Source organism: Schistocerca piceifrons, chromosome 11 (assembly GCF_021461385.2).
Source record: "Schistocerca piceifrons isolate TAMUIC-IGC-003096 chromosome 11, iqSchPice1.1, whole genome shotgun sequence".
In the NCBI taxonomy this organism is placed as follows: Eukaryota; Metazoa; Arthropoda; class Insecta; order Orthoptera; family Acrididae; genus Schistocerca; species Schistocerca piceifrons.
The window spans coordinates 33,985,914-34,004,130 of record NC_060148.1 but is presented as its reverse complement, the minus strand read 5'-3'; the positions used below and the strand labels follow the sequence as shown (position 1 = coordinate 34,004,130).

The following is an 18,217-nucleotide window of genomic DNA, read 5'->3' as shown; positions in this document are numbered from 1 at the left end:
TTGGCTGTGTGTCAACAGACCTTTTTCTTCGAGGTAATTCATAATGTTCGAAAACAATATACACTCCTGGAAATGGAAAAAAGAACACATTGACTCCGGTGTGTCAGACCCACCATACTTGCTCCGGACACTGCGAGAGGGCTGTACAAGCAATGATCACAAGCACGGCACAGCGGACACACCAGGAACCGCGGTGTTGGCCGTCGAATGGCGCTAGCTGCGCAGCATTTGTGCACCGCCGCCGTCAGTGTCAGCCAAATGGTTCAAATGGCTCTGAGCGCTATGGGACTCAACTGCTGAGGTCATTAGTCCCCTAGAACTTAGAACTAGTTAAACCTAACTAACCTAAGGACATCACAAACATCCATGCCCGAGGCAGGATTCGAACCTGCGACCGTAGCGGTCTTGCGGTTCCAGACTGCAGCGCCTTTAACCGCACGGCCACTACGGCCGGCAGTGTCAGCCAGTTTGCCGTGGCATACGGAGCTCCATCGCAGTCTTTAACACTGGTAGCATGCCGCGACAGCGTGGACGTGAACCGTATGTGCAGTTGACGGACTTTGAGCGAGGGCGTATAGTGGGCATGCGGGAGGTCGGGTGGACGTACCGCCGAATTGCTCAACACGTGGAGCGTGAGGTCTCCACAGTACATCGAAGTTGTCGCCAGTGGTCGGCGGAAGGTGCACGTGCCCGTCGACCTGGGACCGGACCGCAGCGACGCACGGATGCACGCCAAGACCGTAGGATCCTACGCAGTGCCGTAGGGGACCGCACCGCCACTTCCCAGCAAATTAGGGACACTGTTGCTCCTGGGGTATCGGCGAGGACCATTCGCAACCGTCTCCATGAAGCTGGGCTACGGTCCCGCACACCGTTAGGCCGTCTTCCGCTCACGCCCCAACATCGTGCAGCCCGCCTCCAGTGGTGTCGCGACAGGCGTGAATGGAGGGACGAATGGAGACGTGTCGTCTTCAGCGATGAGAGTCGCTTCTGCCTTGGTGCCGATGATGGTCGTATACGTGTTTGGCGCCGTGCAGGTGAGCGCCACAATCAGGACTGCATACGACCGAGGCACACAGGGCCAACACCCGGCGTCATGGGGAGCGATCTCCTACACTGGCCATACACCACTGGTGATCGTCGAGGGGACACTGAATAGTGCACGGTACATCCAAACCCTCATCGAACCCATCGTTCTACCATTCCTAGACTGGCAAGGGAACTTGCTGTTCCAACAGGACAATGCACGTCCGCATGTATCCCGTGCCACCCAACGTGCTCTAGAAGATGTAAGTCAACTACCCTGGCCAGCAAGATCTCCGGATCTGTCCCCCATTGAGCATGTTTGGGACTGGATGAAGCGTCGTCTCACGCGGTCTGCACGTCCAGCACGAACGCTGGTCCAACTGAGGCGCCAAGTGGAAATGGCATGGCAAGCCGTTCCACAGGACTACATCCAGCATCTCTACGATCGTCTCCATGGGAGAATAGCAGCCTGCTGTGGATATACACTGTACTAGTGCCGACATTGTGCATGCTCTGTTGCCTGTGTCTATGTGCCTGTGGGTCTGTCAGTGTGATCATGTGATGTATCTGACCCCAGGAATGTGTCAATAAAGTTTCCCCTTCCTGGGACAATGAATTCACGGTGTTCTTATTTCAATTTCCAGGAGTGTACGTTCTAAAATCCTGCTGCATATCGAGTTTAACCATATGGGCCTGTAATTTAGTGGATTACTCCTACTACCTTTCTTGAATATTGGCGTGACCTGTGCAACTTTCCAGTCTTTGGGTACTGATCTTTCGTCGAAATATGGTTCAAATGGCTCTGAGCACTATGGGACTTAACTTCTGAGGTCACCACTCCCCTAGAACTTAGAGCTACTTAAACCTAACTAACCTAAGGACATAACACACATCCATGCCCGAGGCAGGATTCGAACCTGTGACCGTAGCGGTCGTGCGGTTCCAGACTGTAGCGCCTAGAACCGCTCGGTCACTCCGGCGGGCTCTTTCGTCGAGCGAACGGTTGTATATGATTGTTAAGTATGGCTCTAATGCATCAGCATAGTCCGAAAGGAACTCATTTGGTACACAGTCTGGACCAGAAGACTTGCTTTTATTAAGTGATTTAAGTTGCTTCACTACTCCGAGGATGTTTACTTCTACGTTACTCATGTTGGTAGCTGTTCTCGATTCGAATTCTGGAATATTTACTTCGTCTTCTTTCGTGAAGGCGTTTGAGAAGGCTGTGGTTAGTAACTCTGGACGATACGTTATTGTCTTTTGGCGATGATAATTGCTGTGCGGAATCTGTATTGCAAAAGAGGAATGCTATTCATGGGTCTTTATACCAGCTGCATAATGCGTGTCTAATGGCTTCCGGGGGTAACAAATATGTGATTTATAACATTTCATATAATTACTGACCCAGTTTAAAAGTTTTGGCGCTATCATAATCTACTCATTGATGGGCACAGTCTTACGTTAAACATTGAACCAGTAACATATGCGAACCACGTCAAAGACTGTATTAACGTACTCGTAAGGAGGAAAATGTCAGTAAAATATGCTTACTGAAATGTGAAATATACGTACGATCTGTCACATAGGCCATCTGACAAGATCTGCTATACAGAGAGGCGAGAGAAGTCACAGAATAGCGACATGCACATATACAGATGGCTGTACTATCGCGTTCGAAAGGTATAAAAGGGCAGTGCATTCTGGAGCTGTCATTTGTTCTCTGGTGACTCGTCCGAAGAGATTCCCGGTGTGATTATGGTCACATGGCAAGAATTAACAGACCTTGAACACGGAATGGTAGTTGGAGCTAGACGCGTGGGGTATTCTGTTTCGGAAATACACTCATGCCCATAAATTAAGGATACTTGCAAATGTGGTGCCACACCATGCGGCACTACACACAACTGGCGCTAATAGCATAGGCACGTAGTGAACACACACGACACACATCTGTAAGTCCACGGTACTGGTGATAAGTTGAGAAAACCGTCCCGAAACACATGTGCTACAAAACGCCACTGTTTTCTGTGCATGTACCCCGACATCAGTATGGGATATGATCACCGTGCACACGTACACAGGCCGCACAACGGGTTGGCATACTCTGGATCAGGTGGTCGAGCAGCTGTTGGGGTATAGCCTCCCATTCTGGCACCAGTGCCTGTCGGAGCTCCTGAAGTGTCGTAGGGGTTTGCAGACGTTCAGCGATACGTCGACCGGGAGCATCCCAGACGTGCTCGATGGGGTTTAGGTCTGGAGAACAGGCAGGCCACTCCATTCGCCCGATATCTGCTGTTTCAACGTACTCCTCCACGATGGCAGCTCGGTGGGGCCGTGCGTTATCATCCATCAGGAGGAAGGTGGTACCCATTGCACCCCTGAAAAGGTGGACATACTGGTGCAAAATGGTCCCGATACACCTGACCTGTTACAGTTCCTCTGTCAAAGACGTGGAGGGGTGTACGTGCACCAATCATAATCCCACCCCACGACCTCCATACAGGTCCCTTTCAAGGACATTAAGGTGTTGGTATCTGATTCCTGGTTCACGCCAGATAAAAACCCGGCGAGAATCACTGTTCAGACTATACCTTGGACTCGTCCGTGAATATAACCAGGGACCACTGTTCCAGTGACCATGTACTGTGTTCTTCACACCAGGCTCTACGGGCTCTCCTCTGACCAGGGGTCAGTGGAATGCACCTTGCAGGTCTCTGGGCGAATAAACCGTGTCTGTTCAGTCGTCTGTAGACTGTGTGTCTGGAGACAACTGTTCCAGTGGCTGCGGTAAGGTCCCGAGCGAGGCTACCTGCAGTACTCCGTGGCCGTCTGCGGGCACTGATGGTGAGGTATCGGTCTTCTTGTGGTGCTGTACACTGTGGACGTCCCGTACTGTAGCGCCTGGACACGTTTCCTGTCTGCTGGAATCGTTTCCATAATCTTGAGGTCACACCTTGTGGCACACGGAGGGCCCGTGCTATGACCTGCTGTGTTTGACCAGCCTCCAGTCCCCCTAGTATTCTACCCCTCATAACGTCATCAATATGTGTTCTTTGAGCCATTTTCAACACACAGTCACCATCGGAACGTCTGAACACGTCTGGACACTTACTCGCTGCACCGTACTCTGACATGCACCAACACACCTCTGCGTATGTGGACTGCTGCCAGCACCACCGTGCGACGACCGCAGGTCAAATGCACCGCACGGTCATACCCCAAGGTGGTTTAAACCCGCAAACCGCCCACCAGAGCGTTGGTGACCATTACAGTGCCACCTGTCCCAAAGCGAAAAAAGCAGTCTAACGAAAACATTCATATTTCTTTACGTACTACACGAATACTTAATAAAAAATGGGGGTTGCTATTTTTAAAAAAACGCAGTTGATATCCGTTTGACCTATGGCAGCGCCATCTAGCGGGCCAACCACAGCGCCATCTGGTTTCCCCCTTCAAGCCAGACAAGTTTCGATCTTTGTAGTTTTTTCGTTTGACGCTTATTTCGTGAAATATTTGGCCCGGTCACGATCAATGGACCACCCTGTATAAGACTGTGGGCGAACGCTTTTTGTACTGTTAGCGCCGATGAGGCAACGACGCGAACTTCCTTTGACTGTTCCCTGAACGGCCGACAGCCAGCGGAACACGTCAAGGGAATGCGAACACAACACCACAGAATGCTGTTTGCTAATGCTCGCCCAGCTTGAAGACAAGAGCAGATTCTCGTTCGCTATACCTATTTATATCTATCAACTCGTAGAAAAGGTGCTGCTGATAGTAGAAAGTACCCTCCGCTTGGCACCTTAAGCCGTCGGAACACGAACCGTGCATCCGAACGTTGAGCGTTGAGTGTGCCGAGGTTATGACGTCATGGTGTGGAATAGCACGTTCGGGAGTCTTTCCGAACGTGCGGAGCAGTATCTGGCATGTCAGATATTCTGAGCGTGCGTCTGAGCGTTGACCAATGAGATGGCACAACGCCACCTACGTCACACGCGCGCCGTCTCCCTTCAGTACAGACTTGTGAGGCCCCATATTGGCATTCATTTGAAGCCTATATGTATATATGCCGTTTCTGAGCACCAGCAAATTGAGAATCACTGGAAAACCCTTTGTTAGTTGCGTGATTCGTTCTAATAAAATAATGACGTACATCGTATTCGTGGCAAAAGAATTATTGTAACTTGCGCATTATGAGAATAGGCTATTTGAAGGCAGTGACACACTGAAGATCCACCCAAAATGCATTGCTCGTGGTACAATTTGTTATAATTAAATTTCAATTAGTAACATAATTACTTACGACTAATGGTTTTAGCAAGCCGTAACACAGTATGATTAAGTATTAAAAGTATGTTGGTTGTTTAGCGTAGCCGTCACGGTAGCTCAGCATGTTCGGTCAGAGGGCTGCGTGCTTTCTGTAATAAAAAGAACTACGATCGACTTGAACGGATGTCTTGTGACGTCCGCAACGACCAAACACAACGATCGACAACGGAAAAAAACCGTAATGAGCAGCGTATCTATCCAGTAATGAGTTTTTCTTGGGGCGGTGGCTCGCGTCTTAACAAAACCACAATTTTTTTCCTAACATTCGCGTTTTTATTAGGTTCTGATACTTTATTATTAGTTTAATATGTAATCTTCGATGTTATGTAAATATAAGTTCACCTTTTTTGAGGGGTGACTTTGTTCGATTGGCTTAATCTACAGGACAGCTTGCGCTACTTGTGTAAAGATATTTTGCTCCTTTTTCTTTTACGCTTCGTAATTCACATGTTGCAAAGATTCTGCTACAGGGTAGGAACAGTGATCGAGTAAGACTGACCTCGGGGTTTTACTAAAATGTGGGAATGATGAAATAATGTTTATCTTATGCAGAGAAGTATTCCAAATTTGTACCGCACTGTTAGTTCAAAAAAAAAAAAAAATGGCTCTGAGCACTATGGGACTTAACAGCTGTGGTCATCAGTCCCCTAGAACTTAGAACTACTTAAAGCTAACTAACCTAAAGACATCACACACATCCGTGCCCGAGGCAGGATTCGCACCTGCGACCGTAGCAGTTGCGCGGTTCCGGACTGAGCGCCTAGAACCGCGAGACCACCGCGGCCGGCGCACTGTTTGTAATGGAACTTTTATAAGCCCGTGTCCCTATTGATTGGACATGGTACTTTCCTTTTCGCGGATGATAGAGGAAATCTGCGTTTCAATAGAGCTAACGTGGGAATTTTACGCGCGCCCGTTGAGTAAACAGTGTGGTTTACGAACTAGAAACATCCCTCTACTGCCGCTGGAGTGCGTTGCGATGGCGTATACCAGGTTGGGGCCATGGAGGTAAGAATAAGGGGAGATGGCGCTACGTATCCCAGCCGTACTACGTTTTGAAGCCATGGGGGCGTGGCTCGCTGCCATGACACTCTGACTAAAACATTGCCAGTGTGCTATAGCGCTGCGTGTATTACAGTCGCTAATTGCACCATATACGCACGTAACGTCATCAGATTGGTTGTTTCAAAGTTTTTGTTTAAAATACACTCCTGGAAATTGAAATAAGAACACCGTGAATTCATTGTCCCAGGAAGGGGAAACTTTATTGACACATTCCTGGGGTCAGATACATCACATGATCACACTGACAGACCCACAGGCACATAGACACAGGCAACAGAGCATGCACAATGTCGGCACTAGTACAGTGTATATCCACCTTTCGCAGCAATGCAGGCTGCTATTCTCCCATGGAGGCGATCGTAGAGATGCTGGATGTAGTCCTGTGGAACGGCTTGCCATGCCATTTCCACCTGGCGCCTCAGTTGGACCAGCGTTCGTGCTGGACGTGCAGACCGCGTGAGACGACGCTTCATCCAGTCCCAAACATGCTCAATGGGGGACAGATCCTTAGATCTTGCTGGCCAGGGTAGTTGACTTACACCTTCTAGAGCACGTTGGGTGGCACGGGATACATGCGGAAGTGCATTGTCCTGTTGGAACAGCAAGTTCCCTTGCCAGTCTAGGAATGGTAGAACGATGGGTTCGATGACGGTTTGGATGTACCGTGCACTATTCAGTGTCCCCTCGACGATCACCAGTGGTGTACGGCCAGTGTAGGAGATCGCTCCCCACACCATGATGCCGGGTGTTGGCCCTGTGTGCCTCGGTCGTATACAGTCCTGATTGTGGCGCTCACCTGCACGGCGCCAAACACGCATACGACCAACATTGGCACCAAGGCAGAAGCGACTCTCATCGCTGAAGACGACACGTCTCCATTCGTCCCTCCATTCACGCCTGTCGCGACACCACTGGAGGCGGGCTGCACGATGTTGGGGCGTGAGCGGAAGACGGCCTAACGGTGTGCGGGACCGTAGCCCAGCTTCATGGAGACGGTTGCGAATGGTCCTCGCCGATACCCCAGGAGCAACAGTGTCCCTAATTTGCTGGGAAGTGGCGGTGCGGTCCCCTACGGCACTGCGTAGGATCCTACGGTCTTGGCGTGCATCCGTGCGTCGCTGCGGTCCGGTCCCAGGTCGACGGGCACGTGCACCTTCCGCCGACCACTGGCGACAACATCGATGTACTGTGGAGACCTCACGCCCCACGTGTTGAGCAATTCGGCGGTACGTCCACCCGGCCTCCCGCATGCCCACTATACGCCCTCGCTCAAAGTCCGTCAACTGCACATACGGTTCACGTCCACGCTGTCGCGGCATGCTACCAGTGTTAAAGACTGCGATGGAGCTCCGTATGCCACGGCAAACTGGCTGACACTGACGGCGGCGGTGCAGAAATGCTGCGCAGCTAGCGCCATTCGATGGCCAACACCGCGGTTCCTGGTGTGTCCGCTGTGCCGTGCGTGTGACCATTGCTTGTGCAGCCCTCTCGCAGTGTCCGGAGCAAGTATGGTGGGTCTGACACACCGGTGTCAATGTGTTCTTTTTTCCATTTCCAGGAGTGTAAAATCTCGTAAAGACGAAATTCCGCGTTTCTTCTGATTAAAAATATTTTTAATGTAATATTACGAATAGCTAGCCTTCAATGTAAACGATACAATTTTGTTAATTCAGTAATAAACGTGTATCACAAACTAGAAAATAGAGATTGAAAACTAAGTTAGCTATACCCTCCCTCCAAAGCCCCATAAATACATCTTGTGTGTAATACGTACTGGGACATTTCAGTTACGTTACACTACTGGGAAACACTGTTCATTACCACCAATATTTACTGAAATACGGTACATGGAATGGAAAATCTACACAGTGTCCTGTTTAGGCCAGTTAATGTAGTGTTAGCTTTTAATTTGGTACATGATGAAGACAAAGTGAGTTACTCAACACTTCGATTATCGACGATACGTACGTATTATATTGAAACGTGAACTTGAAAACTAAGAATTTAATTCTTTGAATTAACATACCTTTTGCAAATGTTTTGGGTGTGTAGGGAAAACTGATGGTACAGCATTTTCTCGGAGCCTTACTGTTGAAAGAGAAGTTCGGTATATGTCCTCTTCTCGGAAATGCTGAGAACATATAGTGCTCCATTTAGACGCACGCCAATTCTTCCTCCTCACGTCATTCTCGCACACAGCTTTCCGACTTTCATTTTTAGGAAATTTAAAATCATACAGGAGAAAAACACGCTATAGTACAAGTACCGATGTAGCACACGTTCATTCACATTGAAGTTGTAAAATCACACTTAACGAGACAACTTACACATGAAATGTTATTCCCTTCGATTTCGCATCACAATCAGAACGATTCGTACATCCGAACATCACACAAGTCACCATAATAGCGCAAAATCCTTCCAAAAGCGAGCGACAAGTCTATGCACACAAGCTTACAGCAGCAATGTTTTGGTCGGATTGAGATGGCTACCCTTGGCTTCACATAGCTTCACAACTGTGACGTCACGGCGTCTCCCTCTATCCTTACCTCCATGGTTGGGGCCCACGTACCGTATGCACAAGTGGCATCGTTCCTGAGCGTTCAGCAGCACGTTGAACTTGGCACGCTCGACGTTAACGTTCGACAGCACGGTCCGTGTGCCGACGGCTTTAGAGTGGATTGTTCGTGTGAATGAAGAAGCAGATGTGGAGAGGAATGTGATAACGCCTGCGGCAGAAGTGATGCTGACGTCAGCAGCCTCATCCCAAGATCTGCAGCCGAGCGTCGGTTTCGTTATTTCTCAATTGTCGCCGCACGCTGCTCTAAAAACTTTTTCTAAAGTGCTTCCGCCCGTACGCATTAGTGAAATTGGCGTGGAACAGGAGTTAAAAGGAGCGCTTAGAAGCGCACGTGATTACGGAAGGGAATATCCTTGGGGATGCGGCGGGACGCGTGCGTAAAAGGAAGCAAAAGACGAGGCTAGGAAGTGAAGAGAAAAGCAAACAAAGGGCGCAGCGAATGCTTTTAACAGGGCGACGCATTCGCAGCAGCGCACGTAGTTCCGACTCGTTCCGCTAGTGGCGTCGCTAGTGCTAGCTAGCAGTTCGAGCGGTGACCCAGAGATGGCGGGCTGCTCGCTTCCCGCGTCCGCGCATTTTCCCGGGGACTCGCCCGGGCGAGCTGCGCGGCGCGTTGGTGGGGCTGAGGAGCGGTGGTGGGGGTAGACTCGGGCGCGCAGTGGTAGCAGGAGGCTGCGATTAGTCTACCGCCGACTCCCACCGAGGTAACATCGCGCGGGGTTCCGTGTTGACGTTTGACAGGCCGGCGCGTGAGCCCGCGAGAAATTTTCCCGCGCGAATATCGGGCGGCGGAAGTGACACGGGGCTACGCAACTCTCTTCTCGCCATTTATTGCCTTCCGTCCGGTGCGCAGTCGGCTCGTGTATCTCCGTGTGAACTGAATGCCGCGTTCGCCTGTTTCGTAAATCAGCTCCCTTTCCGCACTAGCGTTGTTTGTATCGCTAGCCCGCGACAAATTCCGAAGTGCAGGGAAGCGAAGTACTGCCCTGTCACCTCTCGAACTCAGCCATTTTTGCTCTGTTAGCGAAACCTCCGCGCGGAATAGAGGGGCTATTCGCCGACTGACTCTGATGGATTTTTCGAGACTTCACTACGTTCGACTAGAAAGTGGGTGAAAAAACAACCACGTATTTTTCTTCATTTCTCGTTACTGATTCTTCATATTGGCAAGAAGTGCATGTTGATTTCTTGTCTTTTACATTCTGCAGCACCAAATGTGAAATTACAATTTCCTGAGAAACTGTCAGCTATCTAGCGTGTTTATTATATCATTAACAGGGGCGCCCGTAGGGTAAAATCAGTGGGGGCAGCTGCCCTTGATGAGAATTCATTTACGAACATGAAAAAGGACCTGTAAGCGCAGGGCCCGGATTTTTGCTATCTAAAATGCCCTCAAGTTGTCACAGAAAGGACCCGAAAATTCGATGAAATGACGTAAAAATGATTGAATCATTTAGTCAGTTATAAAATAAACTAGAACAATGAAAAAATTTGTCGGTGTTTGAAACTGAGATGTTGAAGCTTGCAGTAGCTTTTCAAAATCGCAAAATGTGCGGAATGTCATCGATATGAAATTTTTAATGCCAGGAAAACAGTTAATTCAGGAAAAAGGGTTTACTACGGGGCCAACAAAAAACAGCGCAAAGTATGGGAAAACTTAAAATCTAGGAATATGAAAACTGCTATTAGAATACTGTCAGTTTGTTTATGTTTAAAACAATGACCAGGTACTCCGAGTGCACTGCTGAAAGTAATAGGAGAATATGATGAGCAGATAACAATGGCCACAAAATTTATAAACCGCATGTATGAGGAAAATGTTTTGCCCCTACTGACATGGAACCCTGTGGGCGTCCCTGGTCATTGTGTATATTTAGCGCTTTGTTAAGCTGGACGTAATTGTCATTTTTGTTTACGTCGCCGAGTTATTTAATGGACACTGAGATGTTACTTTAGAACTACCTGTCTGAGTGATACAAAAATGTAAACCACATCGTTATCGCCTGTTGCATTCGACTTGGAAAAGTATACAGCAGCCGTTCGCAGTCTTTTTAGCTGTGCAGACTATTTTGTATCGTATGTCAGTAGGCCTAATTAATAAAAGATACTGTACAAGAAGGACTGAAAAATATCAATGTTTTTTTAATCAAGGAAAGAGTTTTATTCTATTCATTTAGCTGTCAGAATCATATGTAAAAACTCAATGGAATTTTTGGTAGTTTTTGTCCCCCATGAGAGACTCAATACTTGGACTAAAACAGTTAATTTTAGTCTCAGATCACTGTCTACATTCAATCTATTCCTGTACTTATTTTTTCAAAAAGTAATGGTACTCATCCAAAAAGAGACCAATTGTGCTGTTTCAGAAAACGATTTTAGAGTCTATTTACGTGATATTTCAACTAACGACTCTTTATTCGCTTGATGACAACGTTCTTCAAAGTGATTTTTGATACGTTGAATTTCGCCCTCAGTTCTAGGGAAGTAATTCCTAAAAGAAACATGGAAACGCTTATATACTGCCCTATTAATTATTAGTTTTAAAAATCGTTGTGTTTGAGAAATTGAGTTTTTGAAGAACTTAGTATTTACATTAGGCCTATTTAGAAATTTGAATAAAATTTAGAGAAATATATGATTTTAAATGACCTTAGGCTGGAGGTCAAAGTTTTGAGGATATCTGGTTTGGCTGCAGCTGCTGTTTTATCAATTTCATTGGTTTCCACAAAATCATCTAAGAGTGAAAATACGTCGAGGGAATCTTGTTCCATTTTCTGAGCCAATTGTTGAAGTTTCATTATCTTTGCTTCTACTTTGTCTTGCACAAAAACTTATCAACGTCGTTGCCCTGCAGACATAAGCCAAGAATGCTGAGAGCACCGAAAATATACACAAAATATGGCAACCGTGTGAACCTCTTTTCATCTGTCACACACTCTAAGTAGGAACTTGCAAGTTTTCCACCACACTGTCCACTCGTAAGTTAAATCCTGACAATACTTTACGCCTCGACAGTCACCGAATTTCGCAGTGAATTAAAGATGTTATGGTCCCTCCCCATTTTATGACGGTGAACACCAACAGTCGTGTTTTTAGGCCTTGCTTTAATAAAGTTGGCGATTTTAACTGCACCGCCAAGAGCTTTTTGGGACACTCGCCCAAACTTGTAACTCCAAGAGCATCCTCGGAGTAGTGAAGCAACTTAAATCACTTAGGCCTACTAAAAGCAAGTCTTCTGGTCCAGACTGTATACCAATTAGGTTCTTTTCGGAGTATGCTGATGCATTAGCTCCACCCTTAACAATCATATACAACCGTTCGCTCGACGAAAGAGCCGTACCCAAAGACTGGAAAGTTGCGCAGGTCACACCAGTATTCAAGAAAGGTAGTAGGAGTAATCCACTAAATTACAGGCCCATATCGTTAACGTCGATATGCAGCTGGATTTTTGAACATATATTGTGTTAGAGCATTATGAATTACCTCGAATAAAACGGTCTATTGACACACAGTCAACATGGGTTTAGAAAACATCGTTCCTGTGAAACACAACTATCTCTTTATTCACACGAAGTGCTATTCACAAGGGATTTCAGATCGATTCCGTATTTCTGGATTTCCGGAAGGCTTTTCACACTGTACCACACAAGCGGCTCGTAGCGACATTGCGTGCTTATGGAATATCGTCTCAGTTATGTGACTGGATTTGTGATTTCCCGTCAAAGAGGTGACAGTTCGTAGTATTTGACGGAAAGTCATCGAGTAAAACAGAAGTGATTTCTGGCGTTCCCCAAGATAGCGTTATAGGCCCTTTGCTGTTCCTTATCTATATCAACGATTTGTGAGACAATCTGAGCAGCCGTCTTCGGTTATTTGCAGATGACGCTGTCGTTTATCGAGTAATAGAGTCATCAGAAGATGAAAACAAACTGCAATACGATTTAGAAAAGGTACGTGAATGGTGCGAAAAGTGGCAGTTGACCCTAAATAACGAAAAGTGTGAAGTCATCCACATGAGTGCTAAAAGGAACTCGTTAAACTTCGGTTACGCGATAAATCAGTCTAATCTAAATGCCGTAAATTCAACTAAATACCTAGGTATTACAACTACCAACAACTTAAATTGGAAGGAACACATAGGAAATGTTGCGGGGAAGGCTAACCAAAGACTGTGTTTTATGGGCAGGACAGTTAGAAAATGTAACAGACCTACTAAGGAGATTGCCTACACTACGCTTGTCCGTCCTCTTTTAGAATACTGCTGCGCGGTGTGGGATCCTTACCGGGTAGGACTGACAGTATATCGAAAAAGTTCAAAGAACTTCAGCACGTTTTGTATTATCGTGAAATATGGGAGACAGTGTCACAGGAATGACACGGGATTTGGGTTGGAAATCATTAAAAGAAAGGCGTTTTTCGTTGCGACGGAATCTTCGACACGAAATTCCAATCACCAACTTTCTACTCCGAATGCGAAAATATTCTGTTGACACCGACCTACATGGGGAGGAATGATGACCACGATAAAATAAGGAAATCAGAGCTCTTACGGAAAGATACAGGTGTTCGTTCTTTCCGCGCGCTATACGAGATTGGAAAAATAGAAAATTGTGAAGGTGGTTCGATGAACCCTCTGCCAGGGACTTAAATGTGATTTGCAGCGTATCCATGTAGATGTAGATGGAGATGTAGATCTCTGTGTATGCTGTAATGCATTCACTGAACCAAGGAAGCAGCTGAACCAAGTTTGGCGGCTAAGTAACTATGAACAGCGGGCATAGCTCATCCCCAATCAGTTGTTGAAACCTACACACCTTGACTAAACTGCGAGGGTGTGTTGAAAAGTAATGCCTCAGAATTTTTACGCGAAAAGTCTTACTGATTTGTGCATAAAACAAACTTTTATGTCTTTGTTATTCAAGTCAACACACACCCTACGAAAAAAAAAAACGACGCAACTTCAAGGAATGATCCAAATGAGACTGAAATCGGCAGATGTGATGTACACGTGCAGATAAATAAATGATTACACTTTCAGAAAAAAATGAATAATTTATTCAAGAGAAAGAGGCGGCCGGTGTGGCCGAGCGGTTCTAGGTGCTACAGTCTGGAACAGCGCGACCGCTATGGTCGCAGGTTCGAATCCTGCCTCGGGCATGGATGTGTGTGATGTCCTTAGGTTCGTAAGGTTTAAGCAGTTTTAAGTTCGAGGGCACTGATGACCTGAGATGTTAATTTCCATAGTGTTCAGATCCATCCGAACCAATAACACAGTGGTCAATCTCTGGCACTTATGCAAGCAGATATTCGGCTTGGCACTGATTAGTTATTGGATGTCATCATGAGGGATGACGTGCCACATTCAGTCCAATGGGCGAGTTAGTCAAAGTCCTGAGCTGGTTGGAGGGTCCTGTCCATAATGCTCCAAACGTCCTCAACTGGAGAGTGATCCAGCGACCTTTCTGGCCAAGGTAGGGTTTAGCAAGTACGGAGACGCGCAGCAGAAACTCTCGTGGTGTGCGGGCGGGCATAGCGAAAGGCGTTTGAAAAGTCCGTGCAAAAATAAAAACTATTGACGTGTTTGGGGTAAATTTGTTTTCGACATAGTCTCCTTTTAGACTTATATAATTCGCCCGACACTGTTCCAATTTGTTGATCCCTTCCGAATAATAAGAAGTCTCCAAGTTTGCAAAATAGGTATTAGTTGCTGCAATCACCTCCTCGTTTGAATAAAATCTTTGTCCTGCCAGCCATTTCTTCAGACTGGGAAACAAATAGTACTCTGAGGGAGCCAAGTCTGGAGAATAGGGGGGATGTAAAAGAGTCGGAATCCTATTTCCACTAATTTCGCGACCACAACTTCTGAGGTGTGTGCTGTTGCGTTGTCGTGTTGGAAAAGGACTTTTTTGCGGTTCAATCGCCGGCGTTTTTCTTGCAGCTCGATTTTCTAACGGTCCAATAACGATGAATAATATGCACCTGTAATAGTTTTACCCTTTTCCACATAGTCGATGAGGATTATCCCTTGTGAAACCCAAAACGCCAAAACCTTTCCGGCCGAAAGAGTGGTCTTCGCCCTTTTTTGGAGCAGATTCTCGCTTGGTAACCCATTGTTTAGATTGTTGTTTGGTCTCAGAAGTATAGTAATGTATCCATGTTTCGTCCACAGTAACGACGCTCAATGTCCTGCGGATTCTTCCTGAACAGCTGCAAACCATCCTTGCAACACTTCACACGATTCCGTGTTTGGTCAGGCGTGAGCAATCGCGGAACCCATCTTGCGGATAGCTTTGTCATGTCGAAATGTTTATGCAAAATATTATGCACTCGTTCATTCGAGATGCCCACAGCGCTAGCAATCTCACACACCTTAACTCTTCTGTCATCCACCACCATATCACGGATTTTATCAATAATTTCTGGTCGTAACCTCCACAGGGCATTCAGAACGTTCAGCATCACTTGTACCCACATGGCCACTCCGAAAATTTTGAAACCACTTATAAACTGTTCTAATCGAAGGTGCAGAGTCACCGTAATGTTTACTAAGCTTCTCTTTAGTCTCCTTTTGCATTTCATAAAGTAATGTTTAATCACCACACCAAATTCTTTTTCGTCCATTTTTTGTTTTTTTTTTTTGTTTTGATAATCACTCGACTTCCTCGATTAACACGAATGCCAAACGGAAAGAAATAGACCAATATGGCTGAAACTTGGTGTGCGTCCTTCCCAAAGATGCTACTAACTAAACATAACCTCGATCATAGAGTAATCTGTAGAATGAGCATTGCGTTCTGCGCATGTTGTCAACATTAAACCAGGATTGTCACGTGTTTTCGTGACTTCGCTGTGCGTGTGTGCTTTCTGCAGTGTTTGAAGTTTATAATATCAAGAGTTTTTGTTGTGTTGCACCGTTTGTTGATAGTGTAATAGCGATGGTGAATTACTGCTGTTGCTACAGATGCAAAGAAAAATATGTGAAAGGAGGGATAGTAACTTTTTATGGGTACATACCATGTAGCTCTAATTATAGTTATCATATTAGTAAGAGACACTGCATATGTTTAAAAATTTCGAGACGCATTATAATTAAGGCTTGATCCTGTAGACCTATTTTTCTACGATTTTATGACTATATAATAGTATTACGGCTCGTACAAAAGCTTACAAACAATCGCTTCCCGTCGTAAATTTGGTGGTGGAACAGGAAAGGGAATGGTTAGTTGTTTCAGAAAATACTATCCTCCATACATTTATCAGTGACTTGTCGATTATGTATATAGATTACTCAGTCTACTATTTATTTAATAAACTGGGAGCAAGTACGTAAAATGCGTTAAATAAATACTTCAAAGTGTCACCAGTAAGAAAAATTGTGGTTTAGGTCGCAAAAACGAGAAAATAAATACGCAGAAATAGCAGAAAAAAGGACGAATTAGCAGGGATATAATAGCTAATGTGTGGCAAATTCGGCGTTTTTCGGACACTTGCAAAAGCACTAGCGTACTGTCAAGTCGTTTTGCAGGACTATCACTGCAAAAATGTGCGTCAGGCTCTGTAATACTATAAAGTGCCGTATCATACCGACAACTACCAAAAATCGAGTGCATCTGAACCGTGACACCTATCGCAAAGAAGCAGGATGTAATATCAGTTGCCCTTAAAAGTTACGTAGCTGGTTTATTCCCGGTATCAAATGAATACTGTTAAAATGTCTGCGCAACATATATAAATAATCCACGACATGTACGAAAAGAATCCGTCTGTATTAGGGATGTAGTGACATTCTAAATATACAGGGCGCTATACGGACAAACACACGACGTCCCGAGAACACGTGACCAGGCCGGCTATGTATGGTGACAACACAAAATGTGTGCTGCGCATGTGAATGCTCACTCCAGAGATATTTACTCTATGACCTCGATACGCGCCGGTGGTGCCATCTCTCGGACTTTGCACGGACTTTTCAAACGCTCCTCGTATCTTGCTGGAATACAAGCCCAGGATTGCTTGCCATGAAGGGCAACAAATCGGGGTGTAGAATATCTTCGACGTATCGCTTTGCTGTTGGGGTGCTGCGGTTGACAACCAAAGGTCTCCTGTTATGAAGTGAAACGGCACTCCATATCCTCACTCGTGGTTGTCGGGCAGTATTGTGGGCTACAGTCACATTGCTGTCTGGGACGTCACCAGAGACGTCTTCACTGGACATTGGGGCTCAGTTGGAAGCGGGATTCAAGACTGAAGACAATTCAATGATTTCTTAAAAGACATCATAGTCGCCGTTGGCTGTTGAAACCTTCCCATCTCCTCCATATCTCTTTTGTGTTACTCAACCTTCCCTTCTACAATAACCTATGAAACCTTCCCTTACGATTTCTACCGCTTGCTTAATAATAACAAATAAAATCTTCCCTTTGAAATTAATTCTCTTTCTCAATCTTCTCATACAAATTTAACTGCTGCTTATTAAAAGTGATTTTCTGATTATTTCGACGAAACATAGAATGTGTCGTCGTCGTGGCCCTCAGTCGTTACCTGCAATAACCCAAAACTGTTCCTCACCTTTTTTACTGTTACTGGATCGCCACTTGACTGCTACATCGAACTGCGACATGAATATACTTACTCTGTTTTACTATACTCTATTAACTACTGGTGTCCGCCCTGGTAGCTGAGTGGTCAGCGTGACAGACTGTCAATGCTAAGGGCCCGGGTTCGATTCCCGGCTGGGTCGGAAATTTTCTCCGCTCAGGGACTGGGTGTTGTGTTGTCCTAATCATCATCATTTCATCCCCATCGACGCGCAGGTCGCCGAAGTGGCGTCAAATCGAAAGACCTGCACCAGGCGAACGGTCTACCCGACGGGAGGCCCTAGCCACACGACATTTCCATTTCAACTACTGGTGGGCTGTCATAATAAGTGGCTGTACTTATTACCAAAGCTGATATTATTCTTTAATACCAAAGCTGACGTTATTCTTTAATTAATTTGACTGAAGTTACGTAAGTCATAGTTACACTTTTTCTTGACAACAATAAAATTTTTGCAAAGTTTTACGTTGATGGTTTTTTTGGGATGGATTATAACTAGTAATGCAACATCGCTGGCAAAAATTAATTGTATTCTGGAAACGTTTCTTCAAATATTTACTGCTGATAATGAAATGATTTTACAAACGTTCAAATGGGACTTACTTTTACAATAATCTT

At 45.9% G+C, this 18,217-nt stretch overlaps 1 protein-coding gene across 1 annotated transcript in view; it reads left to right on the top strand.

Moving 5' to 3' along the window:
* Positions 1-9,700: 9,700 nt before the first annotated feature.
* The window catches only part of LOC124719628 (voltage-gated potassium channel subunit beta-2), a 1,342,624-nt gene continuing 1,334,107 nt past the window's right edge, over positions 9,701-18,217 (top strand). Inside the window, exon 1 of the mRNA XM_047244844.1 lies at positions 9,701-10,108. The gene's annotated coding sequence lies outside the window, so the exon portion shown is untranslated. The remainder of the gene's footprint in view (positions 10,109-18,217) is intronic.